We start from the raw sequence: 16,070 nt of genomic DNA, 5'->3' as shown, positions 1-16,070 counted from the left end.
TTTTCGGTGCAAAAGTTGATGAATGTGTTTTTAACATATTCTCCACCATTATCAGTTCTTAGGTTAAGAATTTGATGTCCAGATTGTTTTTCAAAAAAGGCTTTGAAGGCCAAGAAAGTGTTAAAAACTTCGCTCTTGAGTTTTAAGAAGTATACCCAAGTGCGTCTGGAGAAATCATCAATGAAAGTTAAGAAATACTTGTAGCCAGAGAATGAAGCAACAGGAAGTGGACCACATAAATCACTGTGCACAAGTTGTAAAGGGGCTGAGGCATGCCAAGAGGCACGTTTTTCAAAACTGTCCTGATGATGTTTTCCGAGTACACATCCGGAACAAACACCATCTCTGCAAGATACCATAGGAAGACCTGTCACCATATTTTCTTTACATAGATGCTGAAGGGAGCGATAGTTTAAGTGACCAAATCGCTCATGCCAAAGTTTGCTCACTTCATCATTATGAGCAACAAATACTGAGGGAAGATTTGATGACCCAAAGTTGTGAAACTTATACAACCTTGTGGAATCATCAGCAATACCAGTAGCTAGAATCTGTTTAGGATCTCTCAGATCCTTGATTACAACATCATGAGGTGAAAATTCAACAATTTTACCTTCACCTGAATGAGTTATCTGATATACAGATAGAAGGTTGCAGGATAAGGTTGGAACACATAATACATCATTAAATTGACCATTGTCTAGATGAACAGTTCCAGTCCCTACAACATTAAGAGATATATCATCACCAACATATATATTTTTGGTGTTACAATCATTTAAAGAAGAAAACATGGCTTGGTTTTTGGCCATGTGATAAGAGGCTCCAGAATCAATGAGCCACTCATCAGAATGAGAAGAAGAAGATACATTTAATGCATAACCAGACTGAGATGATTGACAGCGACATGCAGAAAGTGCCATTCCTGAAGATGAAGTTGAAGTTGAAGTTGAAGAATGCTCCACATGGATGTTATGTTTCTTCATTGCGGCTTCCAAGGCTTCCATCTTCTTAAAGAATTTAGATTCTAAGTGGCCATCTCGATTACAAAAGTTACAATGTCTATCAGTCTTCTTCCATTTTCTTTTATTGGTCTTATCATTTTGCTGAAATGATATTTCATTTTGAGGCTGAGTTTGCTTAGGACCCTTGTTTGGTTTAGGACCATTCTTTTTAGGATATGACTTCTTAGGATTCTTTGAATTTGGTTGCTGTTGGGCAGCTAACGCTTTCTTGGAAGAGTTTCCAGATTAAGAAGACCAAGGTGTAAGATTTTTTCTTGTTCTCTTATTAAAGAATCACAAAAAGAGTCAAAGGAAGGGGCCTTGTAGTCTTTTCCTTGACAAATGAAAGCTTCCCTTGTAGAATGGAAGTGGAAACAAATACACAGTAGGCTGGTCCCAACTTAGTAAGGATGGAATAAGTAAGGTTACTATCTTTTTTCTTAACCTTAACACCTTCCAAGAGATATCTAAAGGTCTTGAATTTGGACAAGAAATCTTCAATGCAAGAAAAATTATTAGGATCCAATGTAAGCAACTCAGTTTCAAGTTGATGGGCTCTAATTTCGTTTTTAATCCCAAAAACTTTAGTGAGTTGTTCCAATGCTTCATGAGGAGTCTCAAGTTCTGCAATATGGAATCTAAGATCAGGAGAAATAGACATCCCTATCAAACCACGTGCTTGATCTTGTCTATTTTCCCATTTTGTAGCCTTGTCTTCATATTTTGGTTTCTTCTCTTGGTCTATGGCTATCCTGTAGAGACCTTTACTTCTAAGTAAATCTTCCATGTAGGATATCCATTGGAAGTAGTTAGTGCTGTCAAGAATGACTTGGCATGGACATTCCATTTTTTTTTTAAAAACCTGAAGCTGAAGATGCTGAAAGTAAGTCTTCCAATGGATAGATCTCGAAAAATTAGGCTGTTTTAAAAAAAATGGCTCTGAAAAAGGCTTCCGAATGAAGAAGTTATGGCTTTTTGAAAAATTTTGTTGAAGTTGCCGGCAAAGTGCGCAAATGTGCAGAAATGAAAAAATCTGCCCCCACAAAATGGAGACTTGAACCCAAGATCTCTACTCTCTTAAAATAGCTTTGAACCAATTGATCTATACAAAAAATTTGAGAGAGAGAGAGAGAGAGAGAACGGAGGGGGGGGGGCTTGGTTTGTGTGCTTGCCTTGAGAAAACTCTTTTTCCCTACAAAACACAAAACACAAAACCCAACACGGACATGCAAAGAAAATGAACCTTATGGCTCGAAGTTAGCTTTAGCCAAAAAACTAGATATTTTAAAAAATGAACCTTGCGGCTCAAAGTTAGCTTTAGCCGAAAAACTAAACATTTTTCTCAATGTTTCTAATTTTTCGAGATCACACCAAGGTGCAGGGAAAAGAGCATACGCATGAGAAAAATCCTTCCTTTCTATTTCTGATTTACCAGATCGCACAGAATCGCAAGGAAAAGAGCATACATAGAAATGAAAGGTATAGATCCTGTTAAAAAAAAACTAAATAAACCGAAACCGAAATAAGCAGAGAGAAAATAACAGTAAACTGCAAATAAAGACTGTATACCTCCAGATCTTAAAAATGATGCATCTAGGGCTACCAGAAACCTTTTCGCATGAAACAAAAGGGGTTCCTCACTGGAACAGATGCTCCGAACACAACAGAGCAGTCCTCTCGGCCCCAAAGCAGTCAGAAACAACAGATCTAGGAAATGGCAATCGGATGCAGTTCTACCGGCTTCAGATTTGGATCACCAACGGACGCGGCCCTCAAATAGCTCCGATACCATGTAGGAATTTACAAGGTAAGTTCCTCAGAAAGAACACCAAAAGGACACCACTCACAACCAGATCACAGATCAATACACCGGTATTTTTGACGTGGTTAAAACCCTCAAAGAGGGAAACAGTCCACGGCCTGCGCCAACGTGGCTACTACAGGCAATTTATTAATCAAAGAATGAAAATCTACATAAGCTTCTCTCATGCACGGATTACCCGAACAATGACCCTCCATGCGCTTTAAATAGAACTCATGGACCAATCGGGTGTCAAGCCACAGATCAAGTGTCGGTAATACCAAGGAGAGAGTGAACCGTCGGATCACTACATATCGTGACCGTCGGATTGTAAGTTACAAAATGTACAACGGTAAAGAAACACACTTTACCTAACTCTATACCTAACTCTATACTAGACCAAGTTGAACTTAACTATTTCCTATGTGTCGGAATATCCTAACATGTTATCCTACAGGAGCTCGACTTGGAGTTTGAGAAATCTAAGTCTAAGAAATCTTTAGTTTTTGCAGAATTAATGTGTGACTTCCCGCATGCTGGCACGGAAACTGTGGCAGAGGAACCCATTGCGGACGAATCTTTGTTTCTAATCAGCACTTTAGATCCGTGGTATGGAGATATCATCACCTATCTCCAGACACAATCCTTTCGGCCAGAAATTTCAAGGTCGGAACGTCGGAAAATTCGATTCCAGTCCCAACAATTCAAAATTATTGGAGATACTCTTTATCGTCGTGGGGCAGACTCTATTTTTCGACGTTGCTTAAGTCACGAAGAGGCTGAGAGGGTTCTAAATGACTGTCACTCTGGAGCATGTGGTGGTCATATGTCTGGGTATGCCACAGCCCAAAAGATATTGCGCGCTGGCTATTTTTGGTCGTCCTTGTTTAAAGATTGAATTACGGCAGTCCGAAAATGCCACAACTGCCAGATTTTTGATCGTAAGATGCGCGCTCCACGTGCTCCTCTCCACCCTATAATTGTCGTTGGTCCTTTTGCCAAATGGGGTATCGATTTTATTACATGTAACCCTCACTCAGCCGGGGGGCATGCGTATATCATCCTTGCGGTAGATTATTTTACTAAGTGGGCCGAGGAGATGCCTACATTCGAGGTAGACGGCAAGACAGCTGCAATTTTCGTGTTCAATCATATAATTGCTAGGTTTGGTGTCCCACAAGCAATAATCACTGATCATGGGCGTCATTTTCGAAACGTTATGATGACCGAACTTACAGGCCAGCTTGGTTTACGTCACGATAGTTCAACTCCTTATTATCCACAAGCAAATGGTTTGGTTGAATCCATCAACAAAGTTTTAGTTATCATGTTCCGACGAATCATTGGGATTCATCGGTCAAATTGGCACAACATGCTATTTTCAGCACTTTGGGCGTACCGAACTTCAGTAAAAACATCGACAGGGTTCACTCCTTTCCAACTAGTCTATGGTTTGGAAGCTGTGTTACCCATTGAGTGCGAAATCCCGTCACTGCAAATGGCCATCAAGTTACTTCCAGCTACTTCCAAAGAGGAAAAGCATTTGTTATACTTAGCTCAATTAGATGAGAATCGACGTGATGCTGCATTGGCGATCGAGACTCACACAAAATGTAAGAAAGCTCAGTATGATCGGAATGTGACCCCTCGAAATTTTTCGGAAGGAGACCTAGTGTTATTGTATGATCAAGCTAATGATAAATTAGGCACTGAGAAATTCGTTCCTATGTGGCATGGTCCCTATATTGTTAAGCGAAAGCTACCAAAAGGGGCCTATGAATTGGTAGACTTTGATGGGGACTCTTTGGGTAAACCCAGAAATGGCCTTTACTTGAAGAGGTACTATGCTTAAAATAATGGGGTATGGAGATTTTTAGTTAGGATAGTTTTTCTTTCTAGCTGGTGTGTTTTAGTTTAAAAACAAAAGTGTGCTTAGCTTAGAGAGTGTTTTTCCGTCATTTTTCCTGCTTATCTTGGTTTTACTCTTGATATTGCAGCTCTCGATGCCTCTCCAAACATACATTGGATTTGTTGATGGTGCTTGTCGTAATACATGGAATATCTCTTCCACAGCTTGGGTTATTTATTCGCCCTCTGACGAGTTAGTTTCTATGCACGGGGTAAGCCTCGGTCAAACAACAAACAACATTGTAGAGTACAGTGCAGTGATTGAGTTATTGTCTGAATCTATTTCATTTGGGATTCAGAGTTTGATAGTGAGGTTAGATTCTGAACTCGTTGTGTTACAGCTTAATAGAGTGTATGCCATTAGAAATCCAGTGTTATTAAGATTATTTTTGAGAGTGCGTCTCTTGGAATGTGAGTTTGATTATATCGAATATCAGCATATTCCAAGGTCTTTAAATACATTAGCAGATGCAATTGCTTCTCGAATGTTAAATAGACATTTGCAATAATCATACTTGTAAATTTAAAACCATTCCATAATATGATTTACAAGATAAGCCAGTAATAGTGATATATATATATATATATAGAAGTGTGTCAAAAAATACATTGTCTTCGATCATAGGTTGAAAAACACCTTATGATCGGCATAAATGATAAGTACAAAAAACAAAAATGTCACATGTGCCCACAAAAGGCGATCATCCTATCACTGGTGATGATCTCTATAAGAAACCACTGCCCGGGCCACCTTGCAAAGGAACCTCCTAAAAGGTCCCGGGACTCCAATCACATAACACTGAAGTCGACGAGGAATGTCATCTATAGTGGTCTCAGGAATATCTCCTGTCAAATGCTCAAGATGACTCTCCAACTCAGTCAAAACCTCTGTTGATTCATCCTGTGGGGCTAGCGCGGGTGCAAGTGGTTCCCTCCTCTCGAAAGGCCGGAGAGCGGTTGGTCGTTGTGGACCCACATCTGCATTTGAAATTTTTACTATCAGTTTTGAGACGATGGAAAAATAAAAGATTTAAATAGGAAAAGTTGAAGAGGATTTTACCTGACTCGTCCCACTGCTCTCCTGGTGGAAGAGCCATGTCTGGGTCACCACGGAAATCCATCCCAGCGTAAGGGAAATCCTGAATGGAAAAAACCTGACTTTCCAACCATTGGAAATACTCAGGTTTGAACCGAGCAACTTCTGTCCTCTCGTCCGGGTGACGGGCCATGACTGCAACCCATCGCATCAGTTTGGGCTCTCGAGGAAGCCCAGCTCCAACAGTAAGGTGTTGTGGGATCAGCATAGGAACCCTCTCCAGGCCAAAACTCACGACCAAAGCCCCATAACCAAAGGTCTTTAGTCATCTGCTCTTGGCCCTGGTCAGTTGGCCTTTCACATTGGCCAACACTGCATTGCACCAATTGAAGATGGTGCCTCGAAAGCAATCAACTGCCATACACATCTAGGATCCGATGGCAATATGTAATGCGGCGGCTCCACAAAGTCTGGTGACAGTAAACGCAATCACCATGAGCTCAGGACGGGATATGGTCTTTATGTCTATCCCTTTGTCTTTAGCCTGGCTGTTGCAGTACTCTAGCCGGAGGCTATCGACAGACTGGCCACCTGGCCTAGTCCCATATAGAGTCAAGTCTTCGCCTCTCTTAGGCAAACCAGTCAAGAAATAAATGTCCTCCGGCTCGATTTCGAGCCGGTGCCCGCCAATGAAAAAACACTGGTCCTGTATGCTCCATCTGTCAACCAGCCACTGTAAGAAATCTACCTGAGCCCTCATGCCAGGAATGGTCCAGAATTTGTACAGTCTGCATGCCCTCAAAGCATCAAGTGAAGGCTGATGATTCCATGCGGCAGTATCCATGTCCTCATGCTCTCATTCACGCCAATCTAGCATGACATACTCTCTGCATCAAGTATAAAGATGAATTAAAATGATAGAAAACATTTTGATTGGTCCATTTGTGAGAAATTTTGGGTTCAAAACCCTTGCGGCGGGGTACGCACCCTCTGCGTTAGACACAGTGCATGAGTCCGCACTTTGTCTACACGGAAGGTGCGGACCCCGAGCTTTTTCCCAATGGAGAAAAAGTCGGGGTCCGTTGGTCCGCAATGGTAAACCTGCGGACCCTCGTGCGCGGGTTTTGCGCCTAAAAACCCTCCCAAAAAATGAAATGAGGGACTAAATAAAAAAACTAAACGATTGAAAATGAAGAGTAGGATTATGTGGATTACCTGGAGAAGACAGCGCTCAATTCCGACGGTTGGATTTTCCACAATCTTCATGGGAAGTTTTCTAAGCAAAAGCACTATTTTCTCACCCAAACTCAAACGGTAAAAATGAATTGACAAAGGCCCTTTTTATAAGTTTTTTGAGTAAATAAATCACAAATTTGTTTATGTTTCACTTTGAAAAGGTATTTTGCAACTATTTTATCCATTTCAAACAGGTATGAGTAATGTTTGTGTTTTTGTGCAGAATAAAGGATTATTCAGGCGAAATCTATCATTTTCAATGAAAAAACAAGTAGAGTCATCTTTAAGCCCTTTTCTGACTCCTAAAACATGAAAAGATTGCCGAGCGTTTCTTTTACACTCGTTAAAACGGAATTAAAAGACGGTCCACTTACAACTCTTTTCCGACCGTAAAACATGAAAAGATTGCCGGATTTTTGTCGTTTCAAATTCGATATTGGTTATAAAATGACGTGTTGTTGATCGCTTTTTTACTTTTTCGGATCAGAGACACTAATAACGAAAAGCACTCCTTGGTCGTAAAAGATCAAGCGGTTCTCTCAAGTATTATTTTATACTTTTTTGGGCTTGGGAGACACAAATTTATGAAAAAGGTCAACCCTGGAGTCTTCTTAAGTTTTTTTAGACTCTCTAAAATTGAAAAACGTCGAGTTTCTCCTATACTGGACTTGTTAAAATTTCACAGTAAAGGACCTGTTCAATTACAAACGGGAACGAACCACTCCTTCTTAGGGTTCGAATTTAAACTAAGTTGGACTCATCCGAAGGATGAGCTTATAACCAAGCAAATGTTATCCTCCTCAAGCTTGTCAAAAATAAATAGGTACTTGCTAGAAATGGTGGGGGAAAAGAGAGGAAAATGAGCCTGTTTGTCATACTTTGTAACCACTCTTGAACATGACACTTTTATTCACCTGGGTTGGGAAATCCCTTGCCTAACAGTTGATCAAACCACATTGAAAGTCTTCAGCCGGTTTCTGGGTATTAACTTTGGGTCAATTGTTAACAAGCCATCTGTCGTGTCGTTATGTGTTCAAGAGGTCACTGCCAGTAAGCCATTCATATGTAAAAATATCTGTCATCCATCTTGACGATCCCTGAGTCAGTCCTTGCAACTAAATTTCTTCAACTTGATCTATGATTTCGTGTTGTGGGCTTGCCTACGACGGATCGCTTTCTATCGACATCAGCTCATTATCTAGAAAGATGATCTAGAAATCGTCAGTACCTTGAGATCTGCATGCCTCAATGGTAGGTTTCTCGTCTTTGACGAAAATTTACATCATTGACTTTCGATCGAAGGATTCCGTGATATGTTCGACATCAACACATTTACTCACATCTTATGGATTGTACTGGGTACTTTGAGAGCCATTGACATCACTGGTGGTTTCTCTCACACTTGTTAATAGTTTAAATCATTGACTGGTAATCAAGTGGTTTCTACCATGTTCGACATCAACACATTTATTTGCATGGATAGAATCGTACTTTCTCGGGAAGTAGAAATGAAGACCCTGGATCTAGTTTCTACCGTCCGGGCTGCGAGGAATTTTGTATTCATTGTATTGTGGACTATTTATAAACATATGACTGCGTCCCTACTATGTTCACATGAGTCCATACTTGTGATGTTTTACAAGATCATTCCTATATCAGAGTAGTAGATAGTTTTCTAGTTAGTTTTGATCTGAGTATGGGAATGCCTACCTCAGCGATGATATGATCTCATATATATATATATATCTTGCATTGAATGTTTTTATAGGTTCTGACTAGGCTCTCCACAAGATGATCCTCGAAATGATAAAGTACTTCACTCTTCCTATATGATAAATGAAATCCTCATCTACTACAGACTTCGCACTTTAGGGGGCAATCTGTTACACTAAAATATCATCACCATGATTATTTGCAGTCAGTATGGGTCTATCATCACTTGTATTGTCCTCCTAAGCAAGTCTAAGACCTCAGCTCTTCAAATCAAGCTTTGGAAGTGGGAGAAAGACATTAAAAATCAATGTAACTCTGGTTCCGCACTTTCTCTCATGGTCACCTGCGGTCCCGCACCTTCTGTGTACAAAAGTTGTGTACCTAACTGCTCTGTCCCTAATGGTGTAGGTGCGGACCCCTGTGAAAGTCAAAAGGCACAAGTTTTATCTTAAAAAACTCACTTTGGATTAATTCTAGAGTTTTCTAGAAGGAATTTTGACGTGGATTGTTCGCTCTGAGGTGGTTCATGCATCCCAAAAGAGAAGGAGCTAATCCCTTGACTAAAGGAGCTATCCCTTTGAAGGAGGGCTTTATCCCTTTGAACGAGGACCTAGTAACTTCCCTCCATTGCGCTATAAATACAGGCATTGGGGTGAGGACTAGAGAGGTTAGAAGCTGAACATTTTGAGGGTAAATGTTGGTGAAATTAAGACTCTTTGGTTGAGCTTGAGAGGAGAGATAACATACCTCTTGGTTCAATTGGAGAGTGAGTGAAGCTTGTCAATGTAGAGGAGACATCTTGTTGAACCCTGGGAGGAGCTTGTACAGCGTCAAGGCAAAGGTTGTAAAGTTCTTCTTCTTTTGAATTAATACAATCAAACTCATTTTTCTCAACAAGTATCTTATGTTATTTGTTTCATGGACTCCTTGACTTTCATGTTAAATATGTTTTATGCAATTGGTTTTTCAGGTGCTATTTAATTTGTTTGCCTTGTTTGTGTTTGTAGATTCACGAAAAGGAGCTCATTTGGATCAAAAGAGCGAGGGCATCCACAAGCTTGCGTTGGACCAAAGGTAGGCCCTAAAAACACTTGTTTGCTATTGTTTATTGAAGCATATTTAGAGAAAGATAGTGTCTGGTTGGTTTTCTTGTCGTTAGGTCTCCTTTAGATTCTAGGAAGGTCTATCTTGTCCGCAAGATCGACTCATTCCGTGCGACAATGCTCAATTGACCTCCTTGGGCTCTAAAATGGTAGCTCAATGGAGGGTTAAAAGCTAACCCTTCATTGAGTTATAGTGCTTGATCGAGCCCTTTTTTTAATATATACCACTTGCATGGTATTTGTACGCCATTTACATAGATTTCAGGAGCTCGACCAAGAGTTTTAGATTAGCTTGACTTAGATTATTGGAGCTCGATCGAGCAATAGTGTGTTCAAATCAATCTTGCCAACAACCCTGCCAACATCGCAAAGGATCAAATGAAGGTAGGTACTCTATCCTTTGCCTTTCTTATTTAATTTGTTTTGAAAAGTGTAACAAATTAATAATAATAAAAGAAACATGTACAAAAACTATGAAAACCAATTAATTAAAAAAACAAGAAAAAACATACAAAAAATACGAAAACAACAAAAAAAACCTTCAAAAAAACTTAGAAAATCGTAAAACCAACCAAGAAAAAAAAGATCCTTCGAAACCATAAAAAAAAAAAAAACTATAATTTAAGTTTTAAATGTGTTTCTTACTTGCAATGTTTTGTGTATTAAATGTATATTTTTTTATTTTCAAAAGTAAAATTAATTTTTTTTCTAATTATTTTAGGTTATAAATTTTTTCTTTACACTTTTTGTGAAATAAATTTTCATTTTTTTAATTCTTTGTTATTTAAAATTCTTTTTAAATTTCTATCAAATTTTACAAAATATAATCCAAAAAAATCCAAAATAGAAAACAACAAAACTATAACCAATAAATAAGAAAATTAGGAGCTTGAGATTGACATAATGAATATGGTTGCTCATAGTGAACCTCTATTTATAAAATAAGAAATTTTACTTTATTTTATTATTTTAAATTTAAATTAATTTATATTTTAAATATTTTCTAATAATAAATATAGTACCATTCTAGCTTTTAAATAAAATGTTAATCTTTAAAGTTAAAATCTCATATATATATATATATATATATATATATATATATATATATATATATATATATATATATCATGTTACAACATAACCATAACTATAGTTCATAACATAATTACATACTCTATAATTACGCCGTAAGGCGTTTCCCTCTGAAATGAACTCCCCCAAATGCCTTTCTGTCCTAATCATGTGTGTATATATATATATCATGTTACAACATAACCATAACTATAGTTCATAACATATTACTATATAATTACGCCGTAAGGAGTTTCCCTCTAAAATGAACTCCCCCAAATGCCTTTCTGTCCTAATCGTAGTCGTTAGATCTTTTGTTAGACGATTGAACAAAAATCAGCTGTCTAATTTAATAAAAAATGTTTTAAAACATTAAAAAACCTTAAAAAACGTTATCGCATTAGTTATTAGTTAATTAGGCCAATAGTTCACTCTCCACATGAAATCTGTGTGCCGATCTTTCGGGAGAGTTAGTGGAGTTTATGGTTGTTTCCGTTTATGGTTTCGTGGAGTTTATGGCTGTTTCAGTTTACCGGCTCCAATTTTTGTTTGTATAGACAAATTGGCATTGGCAATGGCATCCCCTATATCCTCATGCCCCCAAAACCCTCCCGAAACTGAAATTGGAATATAAATTGAAAGTTCACTTCCTCGTTCTCACAATCTTCGTCCTGCAGTTTCAGCAATTGACGCCTCGTCCTTCGCGACTGCAACGACAGTCTCCACCTCATCGAATTCCCACAGTAATCGCAACTTCTATTGTGATGTATTTATCAATCACAAAGGGCCGGATGTTAAGAAAACCTTGGCTAGCCATCTCTACCATCGCCTTCGTTTACACGGAATCCGAGTCTTTTTGGAACAACTGGAATTGTATGAGGGGGGAATTTTTCTTCAGAAATAGACATTGCCATTAGAACTGCCTCAGTCCATGTGGCTATTTTCTCTCATACATATGCAACATCGACTTTGTGTTTGAATGATATCTTCCTGATGTTGGAGTCGAAGGCTCCTATTATTTCGGTGTTTTAAGGTGTAAAACCAGATGATCTTCGTTTGTCGCAGGGCAAAGATGGAGTGTATGCTCAAGATCTATGCAGCTTAGAAATCACGCAAAAGGGTGAAGGTAAACTGTGATATGACTCCACCAGCATTTAAACCTAGAGAGATGCCCTTTCTCGTGTTGTAGAAATAAGGAGTTTCGATTTGGACGCATATAATGGGTGAGATCTCAACCCTCCCCTCTGAGTATTGTAGTACTTCGCGCTGATTAGATATACATAGGTTAATGTTTCTAATTAGCCATATTTATTTTCTTGTGAATAACCAGAGACAAAGGGGAGTTGCTAGATGAAGTGGTTGAATGCATGTTGAACAGGTGAAAAAACCGATATTCAATGTTGCCAAATATCAAACTACTTTAGAGGAAAAGGTGAAGGATTTTGAAAATAGAGTCCTATTGTAGCAGCAGCAGGAGAGTGGTAAGGTTCAGGTCGTGAGGATTGTTGGGTTGGGCAGGGTTGGAAAGACAACCCTGGTGAAAGAACTCTTCAACAAGAAGAGGTCAAATGACAGTAAATCTTACTTTTTATTTGATATTAGGGAAAATGCAAATAAATGTTCATTACATCATTTGCAGAGTGAACTTCTAAACAGCTTGAATCACTTTGATATTCATATAGACAGCGTCTATGAAGGCATATAAATTCTTAAAAGAAATATCTCATGTTCTAATGCTTTCATAGTTTTTGATGACATAGATTAGGCAAATCAGCTGGATGCATTTTTGTCGGTTCAAAGTGTACTTAGGGCAGATAGCTTAATTTTTATTACATATAGAGACAAAACTGTTCTCACAGATTCAGGAGTTGAAAACACATCAATTTATAAATTAACAGGCCTTGATGCACAACAGTCCTAGGAACTCTTTTTCTTTCATGCCTTTAGCCAGCCCTATCCACTTCTAGGGTTTGACTATCTCGTAGAGAAGTTCATAAAAGCCTGTGCTAGGTTGCCTTTGTCTTTGAAAGTTTTTGGGGCACTCCTTAATGGCAAAGAAGAGCTATCATATTGGGAAGCCCTATTGAATAGACTTGAACAAATAATTCCCTTTGAGATCTGAATGAAACTTAAAATTAGTTACGATGCGCTTAATCAAGATGAACAACAGATATTCTTGGACATCACCTACTTCTTTGTAGGAGAAGAAAGGGATATGGCAATAAGAATATGGGACGGATCAGGCTAGAAAGATTCGCTGGGGTTTGAACATCTACATAAGAGATGTCTCATGGAGGTTATTGAAAACAAGAATGCATGAAAAACTTAGAGATATGGGAAGAGAAATTGCGGAGGCTTCAGGATTGGCCTGTCGTATTTCGTGTTGGATAGAGAACATTAATTATTTGTTGGAGCATTTCTCATATGTAAGTGCCCACATCAATCAAATCTTTATAAATTGTTTGATATAAATGTCTGTAAATTTTCTTATCCTTGTATTTCACCAATAAACAGACAACCACGAAAGTGCGTGGAATTAGGGTGGCTGGTCTTGATAACCCAGATAGAAATGACAAGAGCTCTCAAATATCATGCTACAAAAGCTGGAGTCACCAGCTGATTCAGCACTGCGTGAGGAATCTTTTCCACAATACAGTTTATCGTGGCATTTCTATGAAGAAGTTGCAACTTCTTGATAGTAGAGGTGATCTGGTGGAGCGATTTTTGAGGAGGGTGTGATTACCAAACCTTATATGGCTTCGTTGGAATAATGCCCCTGGTTTTCTATGCCTTCTTGGATAGTTATGAAGAACCTTAGGGTTTTAGAAGTGCGGGGGAAAAATTGAAATCATTGTGGCAATCTGGATATTAGGTAAATAAAATTTTGGTGATTTAAAGTATGTGTTTATTCGTTATTGATTTTGCATAGTAGGATATGAAACGAATTTAAATGGTTTTGCAGAAGCTAATCATCAAATTCTTTCTCACAATTAAAACCCTGGAACATTTTGCAGGCACCTTTGCTGTTGCGATAGTTAGTTATTTATTCTCCCCTTTCAAAGTTACCAAAATCAATAGGGCACCTTAAGCACCTCGAATTGATTGTCCTCCATAAGATTAATCTTAAAACTTTGCCAGATGAATTTTGTTTTGGTTTCTTTGAAACGACTAGAGTTAACAAGTTTCCCAAATCTAAAGTAACTACCAGATTCCTTTGGGTACTTAATAAACTTGCATTACATTGATCTGTCTCACTCTTCTCATTTGCAGGTGCTTCCAAAGTCTTTCGGTAATTTAATAAACCTGAAATACAAAGGTCTGTCCCACTCCTACAGTTGCAGATGCTTCCAGGTTCTTTTGGTAATTTAATTCATCTTAAATATCTTGATTTGAGTTGGTGCTATAATTTAACAGTCTCTATCGAAACACTGGGAAACATTAGAACTCTTGAATGTTTAGATGTTTCCTATTGTAAGAACATTGAAATATTACCTACGCAAATAAAATATCAAAAGTACCTAAAAAAATTAGATTTTAGGGGTACAAACATAAAAGAATTTCCAAATGAAATTGGAGACTTGGGTGATTTAGAAGTTCTAGAAATAGGGAGCCCTTTGTTGGACAGTCTACCACTTTCACTTGGTCACTTAAAGATCTTAAAGGAATTGAGGCTCGAGAATTGCAGTGAATTGAAACATTTGTCGGTGACTATTCGACTGTTGACTCAGTTGACTGGTTGAGAGTATTGAATTACCGGTTGTAAACATTGAATAATTTAGAATCTCCCAATGACAACTGCATGCCTAGGCTACAAGTCTTAGAAGTTTATAACACGAAATTATCAGAGGTCTCATTTGCCACAGGTGTCTGCCCCATCCTTAAATATGTCTCCCTCAGGTTTTGTAATCATTTGGTGGAAGTTGGAACGTTGCCAAAGACTCTGATAAAACTGGAATTGACTAATTGCTCTAACTTGAGGAAAATAGAAGGGTTTTCTGGTCTTCCAAAACTTCAAGTGTTGGACATTAGTAGGTGAAAAAATGTAGAGGAGCTGCCACGTATTGAAACGTTGGTATCTTTGAAAGAGTTGTAGGCATATATTGTGTGAAGCTGAAGAGAATACGGGGATTGGTCGAACTAACAAAGCTTCGGGTATTAAATGTTCATGGGTGCTCCAAGTTAGAAGGGCTGTTAGGTATCCAACATTGTATGTCGTTGGAGTACGTTGATGGTAAGGGTTGTCCTAAGCAGTGGGCCGAGGCAGGATTACTGGAGTAGTTGCAACAACAAGTGAAGGTGCTTGAAATGTGAAAAACAAAGAAATAAATTTGAAATGAATGCATAATTGAAGTCTTAGCCAAAGGTTATATGTCAAGCAGAGTTTGTATTCTATGATGTTAGATTGTTGAGGGAGGTTGTGTAGTTTCCTTTCGACAATCCAAATTAAAACATTATGGAGAAAGTGCAAGGTCTGCCTAGCATATAGCCTTGGTAGATTCTTTGATGAATGCTACCCATATAGCTCATGACAGGACGCATATTGACTCATCATTTTTGTATAGGGACAAAGCATATATAATAAGCTTCACATTTAGCAATTATTATGGAAGAAATGTAAACACACAGTTTGAGACAAATAGATTCCAAAATATTAGTATCTTAAAAAGAAAGCCATTTACATTTATGTTTTTTAAATAAGGTTTTTAAATATACTCTCTATCAGTCATATTCCCATGTACTACCTACCCATGTACTGTTATATTTTTTGAAATGTGTGTTGTGTATATGTGTGGATGTTTATGTCACATGTCTGTGAATCTGTGCTAACTGAGATTGTGAATCTATGATAACTGAGATTGAAAGACAGAGCTGAGATATTTGGCAGAGGAGAATATGGAGAATTGATGAGCCAACTTATCAACAAATTGTGCCTTCACAGTGAGTTGGTATTCATGTAATTTATAATTGAGATTGAAAGAGAGTGCTGAGAGCTTTGGTAGAGGAGAATATGGAGAATTGATGGGCCAACTTATCAACAAACAATGCCTTCACAATGAGTTGGTATTCATGTCATTCGTGTCTTCAATTATTTTTAACTCATTCACTATTTGATTTGGTATTCATGATAGTTACGTCTTCAATCAGTTTCTACTTCCTCGCCATTTTTTGTATTTTTTGATGGCTTGAATATTTACATA

At 38.1% G+C, this 16,070-nt stretch overlaps 1 pseudogene; it reads left to right on the top strand.

Moving 5' to 3' along the window:
- The first annotated feature begins 14,668 nt into the window (after positions 1-14,668).
- Positions 14,669-15,183, top strand: LOC149155442 (uncharacterized; annotated as a pseudogene).
- The last annotated feature ends 887 nt before the right edge of the window (positions 15,184-16,070 follow it).

This window comes from Pinus tabuliformis, chromosome 9, assembly GCF_031772625.1.
Source record: "Pinus tabuliformis cultivar Carrire ecotype Pingquan chromosome 9, CPIR1, whole genome shotgun sequence".
NCBI lineage: Eukaryota > Viridiplantae > Streptophyta > Pinopsida > Pinales > Pinaceae > Pinus > Pinus tabuliformis.
Note: the sequence above shows the minus strand (reverse complement) of the source record. Positions and strands in the feature narration are given on the sequence as shown.